The following is an 11,365-nucleotide window of genomic DNA, read 5'->3' as shown; positions in this document are numbered from 1 at the left end:
CCCAATTAAGCTTTCACTCTCTCTTTTCGGATTAACAATGCACCCTTAACATGAATTACTCAAAAGACAATTCAAAATAAACTTCTAGCAATAAATAAAAGAAGTTTAAGGGAAGAGAGGAATGCAAACTTGATTTATACTGGTTCGGTCACTTCCCGTGCCTACGTCTAGTCCTCAAGCAACCCACTTGAGATTTTCCATTCTCTTTGTAAAACTCTTTTTACAAAGTCTGAACCACACAGGGACAACCCTTCCCTTGTGTTCAGGAATCTTCTACAACAAGAGACCCACGGTCTCTTAATCCCTTTTCAGAAATAAGAAGAAGAGATCTCTCTTAAAAGAGATAGATTGTACAATGAAGATCAATCAAAATTCCTTATTGAATATACAAGTGGTTGACCAAGGAATCTTTTTGAGGGGATAAGACATTTCAGTTCAGAAAAACTCTTAATCTTTTGAGAGGATAAAACTGTTTGGGCAATGAAAACTCTCTTTAAAACATTTGAATGGCCATTCATAAAACATTTGAATAGATATGTCTCTTGAAAATTATTTTCTGAAAATCCCCTCTGGTAATCAATTACAAGACTTATGTAATCGATTACAGGTTTTAAAAATTTGAATTAAAACATTTTCAACTGCTGGTAATCGATTACCAGAGAGCAAATCTCAATTTGAAATGATAGAATTCTTTGGTCAAACCTTTTGTTTGTTTTCAATTTGGAAACTTCTTCCTAAAGATTCGAGAGATCAACTTGATCATATATCTTGATTTTCTTGGATTCTTGTCTTGAATAAAACTTAGAAGCACTTGATCCTTTAGCATCATCAAGACATCAAAACATCTTGCTTCTACATAGGAGTCATTTGACTTAATCCATCAACTGAAAAATCCTTCAACTATTTCTCGTCCTTGGAAAATTCTTTTTGCAAGAATCAACTGCTTCTTTCATTCTTCCTCACTACGAGGTTGTGAAGACAAGACAACAATTGGTACCTCAAAGCCTTACACTGGGGCAATGAAAGGTACCATGCAAAAACCTCAAGCGAGCCTAGGGGCAGATTAGAAGTTCTCACCCGACAGGTTCCCAGCTACAAGGTCATGACGAAAGATAACAATTGCTACCTCAAAGCCTTACACTGGGGCAATGAGGGGCATCGTGCATGAGCCTAAAGTGAATATAGGGGCAGATCAAAAGTCCTCACCCGTCGATGTTTTTAAATAAAAAAAAGGGGGGGGGGGGGGAGACAAACCCTGGAATTTCAAATAGATTGATTAAACGTCAAACGGCTCCATTGTCGTCACTCCAAAATGGTCAAGTGACTAAATCAAACAGAATATACACTCTGAGGGAGTTCCCGGAGAGATTTGCAAAAGATAGGATAAGGTTGCATGAATTATCACCTTTTTCAAAAGGACAGTCAATCTGTGTTTTCCAAAAAAATTAAATCAAAATCAAAATCACAAAATAGGGAAAAAATGTCATGAACATTGTACAACTTTCCATTGCATTGCATTGTTTCATATGAGGTCAGCATTACCAAATTTCACGACAAAGGTTGCATGCATCTGCATCCCTAAAAATCATGTTAATTGCATAGATTTCCTACATCTCGTGTCTAATCTTGTTGGATGACCGGCCCTCTCGATGAGTCGATCTCTTGCTTTCTTATAAAGGTGGACCCTTGGGTACTAGTACCTATCACCTTTAGAGGACTATATGTCCTCGCCTGTAGAGGGCTGCACGCCCTCGCCTTTAGAGGGCTACGCGTCCTCGTTTTCAGTGTGCTCCATATCCACACCTTAAGAGAATATAAGGTCCTTTGCCCTTAGATGCTTCACCGAGACTTGTGCTCCCGGTTAAGGGGCCATTAGTTTCCTTTTATCAGTTCCTGGGCCACCCCCTGATATTAGAGGGCGACCAACTGTGCAAGCACATCCAGAGAGGGAGGCTATCACACATCTACTATGCATACCGGGGCAAGATTTCACCCGTGCCGCTGCAAAAAGACGAGTGTGGATCATGCGCACCAACATGACCACTTTTACATGGATATGGATGACGTTGCTATTTAGTAACATTCTTCCCGGTGACCATAATGCCAATCTCCCCCTGCAGATGTATCGGTTGGTCTGTTTCGTCATGACATAGGTAAGTATGCACATGGTTCAATTGATTTCTGATGTCATCTATTATTTGCAGGGATCGCGCCCACAAGACGCCCAGTGGGCCCGAAGAAGTCCAACAGGGCCCTGGGGTCTCCAGCTCTGGTTACGGGCCTCTGTCAGTCCTACAGGGTGCCCGTCCCCCCAACGAGGTCATGCCATCGTGACATAGGTAAGTATGCACGTGACTCAATTGATTTCTGATGTCATCTATTGTTTGCAGGGATCGCGCCCACAAGACACCCAGTGGACCCGAAGAAGTCCAACAGGGCCCTGGGGTTTCCAGCTCTGGTTACGGGCCTCTGTCAGTCCTACAGGGTGCCCGTTCCCCCAGCGAGGTCATGCCATCGTGACATAGGTAAGTATACATATGGTTCAACTGATTTCTGATACCATCTATTGTTTGCAGGGATCGCGCCTGCAAGACACCCAATGGACCCGAAGAAGTCCAACAGGGTCTTGGAGTTGTCAAGCTCTAATTACGGGTCTCTGTCAGTTCTACAGAGTGCCTGTCACCTCTAGCAAGGGCATCAGGCCCCCTACTAATCGAGCTTTCATCAAGAAGTACTGCGTCTCCAGGCAGGCGCAGGGCGAAACACCACAGCAGCCTGGGGATGGCCAGCAGCGAGCAACAGACGCACCGCCATCACCTCTAGAGTTCACCTCAGCTCATCCACAAAAAGGTTAGAGCGTTGATTACGACCCATGGCCGACCAATAGGCGACCAAGTCCAGAGCCAAAGGTAAGCAAAGTACTAGGTCCGTGACCGACAAGCCATCAAGCGTCCAGCTCAAGATGTTAAAGAAGCGCTACTAGGAGGCAACCTAGTAACTTTTAAATCTTTGCTTGTTATTTGATCACTTTTGTTTCTCAAATCATAGTAAGACACACCTAGTTGCTCATGATCCTAGGAATTTAAATAAAACAAGCACAAGCTCGGAAGGTAGTCATACTTCACAAAATATATATATGTATGTTTAGGTAGTGAAAATACCTAAGATATGCATGTATGTAAACAAAAAATATCTCACAAAATATATGTATGTGTGTTTAGGTAGCAAGATACCTTGGATACGCATGTGTATGGCAAAAATACCTCACAAAAATATATACATGTTTAGGTAGCAAAATACCTCATGAAAAAAAATGTTAAAAAAAATAAAATAAAAGAATAATAAAAAGTTGTCTAGCTAAAAAACAACATGCTTGTGAAAAGAGATAATTTCCAACTTTTCTTTGAAAGATTTTACTGATCTTAACCAGTTTTTGAAAAAAATGTGTGTACACATTTGAAGGGTAAATGCTGTGAAAAGTTTTTCGAACACCCAAGATAGACTCGGATGAATGCACAAATTGATAAAAGAACATATTTTGGAAACATTGGGTCGACTTAAATAGGAAAAATGAATCCTGAGCCCTAGTGTCACATGACCATAAAAACTTGATGTTTGAGTGTCCACATGGGTGCATGCATGACCAGTTTTGCATAAAATTTCCTAATCATCATTGTTGCATGTGTATCATGGAAATAAATGTGGGACATCCCCTTCATCCCCGAACTGCTGGCCAAACCCTGACATATATCATGACCAGCCGTTCTACAAGCCTTGAGCCAGAATTCCAACTTACCATAAACCTTGACCCAGGGTGAGCATGTCAATCCTTGCCCTCGGAAGAAAACACAAAAAGAAAGGGAGAAGACACAAAAAGAAAAGAAAATTCCCAATCCAAGAAAGGGAGAAGACACAAAAAGAAAAGAAAATTCCTAAACCAAGAAAGGGAGAAGACACAAAAAAGAAAGAAAAATCCCAATGAAAGAGTGGGAGAAAGCAAAAAAAGAAAGAAAAATTCTCGATCAAGGATCGGAAGAAAACAAAAGAAATATGCAGAAAGGTTTTTGGACCAGACAATATCTGAACAATACAGAATTGTCACCAAGTAAACAAAACCACGACCCAAAGTGGCCCTCTCCCTTTGATTGCCAACCAAATTCATGTGCGCTAGTGACTTTCTCGCCCCGCACTAAACAAAAACAGAAAAGGAAAAGGCAGAAACACTCAAAGCCAAATTTCCCACCAAGAAAAACAAACCATTCCCAAGAAAAAGTCCTATTGACCCATGATCACGCATGTAATCTTTGATTTGATAAGAAATGATTTGCAAAATCAAGTCATGACATATCTATGGTTCGGAATTAGGATAAAACACTTTCATGTGTGAGATTGATACACTTTGAGTGATTTTCTTCTATTTTTGTTGAACCCAGTGCTTCCTCTAAATGGTCATTTAGAAACAAAATGCTAACATCCAAAAGCTCATTTACGGTCATGAGAAAATTTCATCGGCATACTCTCCTTCCCCGATAAACACATTGTTTTTCATCCAAAAAACATATGTTGCTCTGATCAGTTGGAAGTTTTGTCTCTTTACTAGAGCATGTTCGCATTTTAGCGAAGAAAATGCCGAGACTATTTTAGTCTCACAGTTAGCAAGAACTACGTAGGTCTAAGTTCCTCATCACAAATTGAGGATACGTAGGAGCAAAAGCCCTGCTTTTGTCAACCACCCCACCTTTTGTTACCGTGACCCAAGAGTCCGGTGGCATGCGGAGCCACATGACCGTGGGATTCCCAAATTCGTATGTTCCATCATTTGTATGTTATCTTGTGTTTATAACTTGAGGGACTAATGTTTGTTTCGTTTTGTTGACTCTTGTTTTGTGCATACATGTCATTTGAACTGTTACGTTAGTGCTTACTTCATTGTTGTCAATAGTGTTTGTTGAAGTTCCGAAATCGTGTAGAATTTTTCATTTTAGGAACATCGTCCAAAATAAAAATAAAATGGACCAAAATCATGATAAAAAGAAAGAAGCATTATGAATAAAATGTCTATAAAGAAAAGAGAAAAAATGCTTTTAAAAGGAACATGTGTATAGAAGGATTTTTGTGTGTGTGATGCGTGGAGAGAAATTCTTGTGTGTGTGAGCAACGAGTGCATCTGAAGAAACTTTTGAACCGCTGGTGTGTGCTGGGAAAAACAAAAAAAAAATCTTTGAACATAAATAGGGTTTGTATATAGACCGTGTGACGTAAACAGAAAGAGTTCTGATGCATATACAGAAAGAGTTTGTTATGTACAAGAGTGTAGATATACAAAGATAATTTCTTCATAGAGAACCATAGGTGTATAATTTTGTGAATATATAAAAATGAAACAAAAGGAAAAAGAAAGAAAAACCAAGAAGGTCGACATGTTATAGTTAAGAAGTATAAATCAGTCGTAAAGAGCAAACGTATCTTCTGGAAACAAGGGACTGGTGCTAAGAGTTTATTTTCCGGAATAAACCGAGATAAGAATGGATGAATTCATTGAACTAATGGGAGAACATAATTTGGAAACATTGGGTCTGTTTGTGTAAATTCCTAGTCGTAGTATCACAATGCCATAAACGGGATGCTGGAGTGCCCACCTGGTTGTAGCCATGACTAATTTTGCACGTTGTTTTCAAATCATCATTGTCACGCGTGCCTTATGGAATAATATGGAAGTTCGGCCCGAAATCGACACCACGACACCCAAATTTGTTTCGCCCCAGATATCAAGATTGGGTTCTCACGATAAAAGACCCCATTGAAACACAACCTTAGACCTTTTTGAACCTTGGCCTATAAAAAAGAATCCTCATTCTTTCCCCCAAAGCAAAGGACAGCGGAATCTCCTCAAGGGAGAGCGAATAGAATGCTAAAACCCGATTTCCCAAACAAAGGGATGGGGAAGGAGAAGTGAAAAGAAAGAAAAGGAATAAATGGAAAGAAAGAAAAAGAAAAAGATGAAAATAAAGAAAAGAACAATAAAAAAAGAAAAGGAAGGATTCCCGGTCGAAGGTCGAAGGGAAGTGAAAATGGAAAAGAGCGGAGGCAAACAGAATAATTCTGGATCAATGAAAGAAAGGGAATGGAAAATCTTCAGACCAGATAAATTCTCGGCAAGATAAGTGACTGTCGGCAAAGGAAAACCCATTTTTGGTGTCTCTTCCTTTCGAATTACCATTCAAAATCATTCTCGACTGGCGATATCCCACCCCACATGAACAAAGAGGAAAAGACCGAAACACACAGCTTCCTCTCCAAAAACACTACCCTCGAGAAAATCCTATTGGTCCGTGATCGTACGTTTGATCTTTGATTCGATAGGAAATCGTGTGCAAAATAAAGTCATGGTTCAGTTATGGTTTGGGAATAGGATGAAACACTTGCATGTGTGAGTTTTATACACTATGAGTGATTTATTATCAGCTTAGCCCGATGTTTCCCCCGCATGTTCATTTTAAAGCTAAATGTTGACATCCTGCCCTTCATTTTCGGTCACAAGGAAGATTACCCTTGGCACAAGTATATTGTTTCTCTAAGATATGGTGCTCTCGCGAATGATTTATTTTTCTTTGCAAAAAGCATGTTTTAGGTGGAAAAACTCGGTGGACCATTCGGTCCTGCAAATAAACTCCCCATGAATTTATTGCCTAGCGCTGTTCATGTGTCCTCCACCATTCGCCACTTGTCATATTTGTTATCTTATCTATTATCCTATCTGTTATCTTATTTGTTATCATATCTGTTATCCAAATTAAATCTAATTTGTTATCCAAATCTGATCTATTATCCAAATCAAATCAAATCAAATTTTTTTATCCAAATCAGATTTGTTATCCAAATCAAATCAAATCTGATCTGTTATCCAAATCAAATCAAATCAAAATTTGTTATCCAAATCAAATCAAATCAAAATTTGTTATCCAAATCAAATCAAGTCTAATCTGTTATCCAAATCAAATCCAATATGTTATCCAAATCAAGTCTAATCTGTTATCCAAATCAAATCAAGTCTAATCTGTTAACCAAAATCAAATCTGATTTGTTATTCAAATTAAATCTGCTACACAGTTTGTGATAATTAAACTGTCTTTCCTGTTATATACCTTGTGTGTCTAATTTGATTCATCCAGGAATTTAAGAGGGAGTGAGTGGTAAAAGGCAAGAGTGAAAACATCACACAAAAGCCTATATTGAGAGCATCAAACACGAGTGAACTACCATCAAAGAGAGAAACACGTGAGTAGAGTGTGGTGAGGTTTTGAATTATTTTTTTTAATTTACTGCAAAATTCTTTGTTCCTTAATCATGGCAAGAGCTGGTGACAATGGTGGTGTATATCATCAACTGGATGAATCTCAGCGCTTATTTCTGGATGTGTGGACTACACAAATGCAATGTTTGTTGAATCGTAACAAAGAAGAGCCCTACAGACGAATAGCCAAATCTTCCTCGTTTACTCTTAAACCTCTATCCCCTAGAGAAGTGTGTGATGACCAAATCAGAATGAGAGAAAAGAGAGAACAAGAGAAAGAAAATAGTGAGGCACCACAAAGGAATATGAAAAAGAAGAGTGATACACCCGAGGGAAAGAGTGATACACATAAGAGAGAGAGTGATACACATGAGAGAAAATTTAATTATTTTGCAGAGGCGAGTGAAGTGAGGAAAGTGTTACCTGCTCATGAACCACTCAATCTACAGTATTGCAAAGACAGTAAAATTTCTACTGATAATTCAAATGAGTTTACTATTTCTATTTCTCCTAGTGTTCAACCCTTATTGCAGGAATTTAAAAATGTCTTTCCTAAGGAGATTCCTCATGGACTGCCACCTTCAAGAGGCATAGAACATCAAGTTGATCTCCTTCCAAAAGCTTAATTGCCTAACAGGCCAACTTCTAACCGCAAGCCCCAAGAGACTCAGCATAAGGATGCACAGACCAAAGTTGCGTATGTAAAAAAATTGTATGACCAAGTGAAGGTGCAAATTGCAAAGAAGAATGAAAGCTATGCCAAGCAAGCACACAAGAAAAGGAAGGAAGTGGTACTTGAACCCGGTGATGATCTTAGACATTTGAGGACAAATGTTTTCCAAGAAGGAGGGAATGATGAGAATCATGAAACTGGCCAAATACAGGCTAAAGGCCCAAGTGGAGAAGGACGAAGGCCTAAGTGGAGAAGGACAAAGCCCCCGAGTGGAAAAGGATGAAGGCCCAAGTGGAGAAGGATGAAGACCCAGAGGCAGAGACACTATCAAGACTATTAATTGTTGCCGAAGGCCCAAGTTAAATATGTTTTTTAGTTCTAATTTTTATTTATTGTAATTTTGGCCCAAACTATTTAGAAGGCCCATGTCTATTTTTATCTTTTTGTTCAGATACACTATAAGTATTGGTTTTTGTTTTGAATAAAAAAAAACTTTTGGCATTTGATAAAATTGGGTGAGAGTTTCTCTCTAGGTTCCTTGTTGAACAAATTATCAGACTTATCAAGGTAATCCTTGTGGCATCTACCCTGACTTATCTTCCTTCACCGGAAGTGGCGTCTACCCTGACTTATCTTCCTTCACCGGAAGTGGCGTCTACCCAGACTTATCTTCCTTCACCGGAAGTGGCGTCTATCCTGACTTATCTTCCTTCACCGGAAGTGGCATCTACCCTGACTTATCTTCCTTCACCGGAAGTGGCGTCATCCAAACCTTCATAGCCTGTATCAAACGATCCGCTCCTAGTCAGATTCACATCAGCATTGTTCACCAATTCTCCATTATTCACTTTTTTCGGAGCCCCATGAATTTATAGCATAGCGTTGTTCATGTGTCCTCCACCTTCGAGTCTGGAGCCCCGCGAAGTTATTGCGTAGCGCCGTTCGCCAATTCTCAATTCTCCATTTTTTTTTGGAGCCCCATCAATTCATTGCCTAGCATTGTTCATGCATCCTCCACCATCGAGTCTGGGGCCCCGCGAAGTTATTGCGTAGCGCTGTTCGCCAATTCTCCATTATCCAATTTTTTTCGGAGCCCCATGAATTCATTGCCTAGCACTGTTCATGTATCCTCCACCATCGAGTCTGGAACCCCGCGAAGTTGTTGCGTAGCGCTGTTCGCCAATTCTCCATTCTCCACTTTTTTCGGAGCCCCATGAATTTATTGCTTAGCGCTGATCATGTGTCCCCCACCATCGAGTCTGGAGCCCCGCGAAGGTATTGCGTAGCGCTGTTCACCAATTCTCCATTCTCCACTTTTTTCGGAGCCCCACGAATTTATTGCCTAGCGCTGTTCATGTGTCCTCCACCATCGAGTCTAGAGCCCTGTGAAGTTATTGCGTAGCGCTGTTCGCCAATTCTCCATTCTCCATTTTTTTCGGAGCCCCATGAATTTATTGCCTAACGTTGTTCATGTGTCCTCCACCTTCGAGTCTGGAGCCCCGCGAAGTTATTGCGTAGCGCTGTTCGCCAATTCTCCATTATCCACTTTTTTCGGAGCCCCATGAATTTATAGCATAGCGATGTTCATGTGTCCTCCACCTTCGAGTCTGGAGCCCCGCGAAGATATTGCGTAGCGCTGTTCGCCAATTCGCAATTCTCCACTTTTTTTCGGAACCCCATTAATTCATTGCCTAGCACTGTTCATGCATCCTCCACCATCGAGTCTGGAGCCCCGCGAAGTTATTGTGTAGCGTTGATCGCCAATTCTCCATTCTCCATTTTTTTTCGGAGCCCCATGAATTCATTGCCTAGCACTGTTCATGCATCCTCCACCATCGAGTCTGGAGCCTTGCGAAGTTATTGCGTAGCGCTGTTCGCCAATTCTCCATTATCAACTTTTTTCAGAGCCCTATGAATTTATAGCATAGCGCTGTTCATCTGTCCTCCACCTTTGAGTCTGGAGCCCCGCAAAGTTATTGCGTAGCGCTGTTCGCCAATTCTCGATTCTCCACTTTTTTTCGGAGCCCCATGAATTCATTGCTTAGAACTGTTCATGCATCCTCCACCATCGAGTCTGGAGCCCCGCGAAGTTATTGCATAGTGCTGTTCGCCAATTCTCCATTCTCCACTTTTTTCGGAGCCCCATGAATTCATTGCCTAGCGCTGTTCATGTGTCCTCCACCATCGAGTCTGGAGCCCCGCGAAGTTATTGCGTAGCGCTGTTCGCCAATTCTCCATTCTCCATTTTTTTCGGAGCCCCATGAATTTATTGCCTAGCGCTGTTCATGTGTCCTCCCCCATCGATTCTAGAGCCCGTGAAGTTATTGCGTAGCGCTGTTCGCCAATTCTCCATTATCCACTTTTTTTGGAGCCCCTTGAATTTATAGCATAGCGCTGTTCATGTGTCCTCCACCTTCGAGTTTGGAGCCCCGCGAAGTTATTGCGTAGCGCTGTTCGACAATTCTCAATTCTCCACTTTTTTTCGGAGCCCCATGAATTCATTGCCTAGCACTGTTCATGCATCCTCCACCATCGAGTCTGGAACCCCGCGAAGTTGTTGCGTAGCGCTGTTCGCCAATTCTCCATTCTCCACTTTTTTCGGAGCCCCATGAATTTATTGCCTAGCGCTGATCATGTGTCCCCCACCATCGAGTCTGGAGCCCCGCGAAGGTATTGCGTAGCGCTGTTCACCAATTCTCCATTCTCCACTTTTTTCGGAGCCCCACGAATTTATTGCCTAGCGCTGTTCATGTGTCCTCCACCATCGAGTCTAGAGCCCTGTGAAGTTATTGCGTAGCGCTGTTCGCCAATTCTCCATTCTCCATTTTTTTCGGAGCCCCATGAATTTATTGCCTAACGCTGTTCATGTGTCCTCCACCTTCGAGTCTGGATCCCCGCGAAGTTATTGCGTAGCGCTGTTCGCCAATTCTCCATTATCCACTTTTTTCGGAGCCCCATGAATTTATAGCATAGCGATGTTCATGTGTCCTCCACCTTCGAGTCTGGAGCCCCGCGAAGATATTGCGTAGCGCTGTTCGCCAATTCGCAATTCTCCACTTTTTTTCGGAACCCATGAATTCATTGCCTAGCACTGTTCATGCATCCTCCACCATCGAGTCTGGAGCCCCGCGAAGTTATTGTGTAGCGTTGATCGCCAATTCTCCATTCTCCATTTTTTTTCGGAGCCCCATGAATTCATTGCCTAGCACTGTTCATGCATCCTCCACCATCGAGTCTGGAGCCTTGCGAAGTTATTGCGTAGCGCTGTTCGCCAATTCTCCATTATCAACTTTTTTCAGAGCCCTATGAATTTATAGCATAGCGCTGTTCATCTGTCCTCCACCTTTGAGTCTGGAGCCCCGCAAAGTTATTGCGTAGCGCTGTTCGCCAATTCTCGA

Source organism: Glycine max, chromosome 18 (genome assembly GCF_000004515.6).
Source record: "Glycine max cultivar Williams 82 chromosome 18, Glycine_max_v4.0, whole genome shotgun sequence".
NCBI lineage: Eukaryota > Viridiplantae > Streptophyta > Magnoliopsida > Fabales > Fabaceae > Glycine > Glycine max.
Note: the sequence above shows the minus strand (reverse complement) of the source record.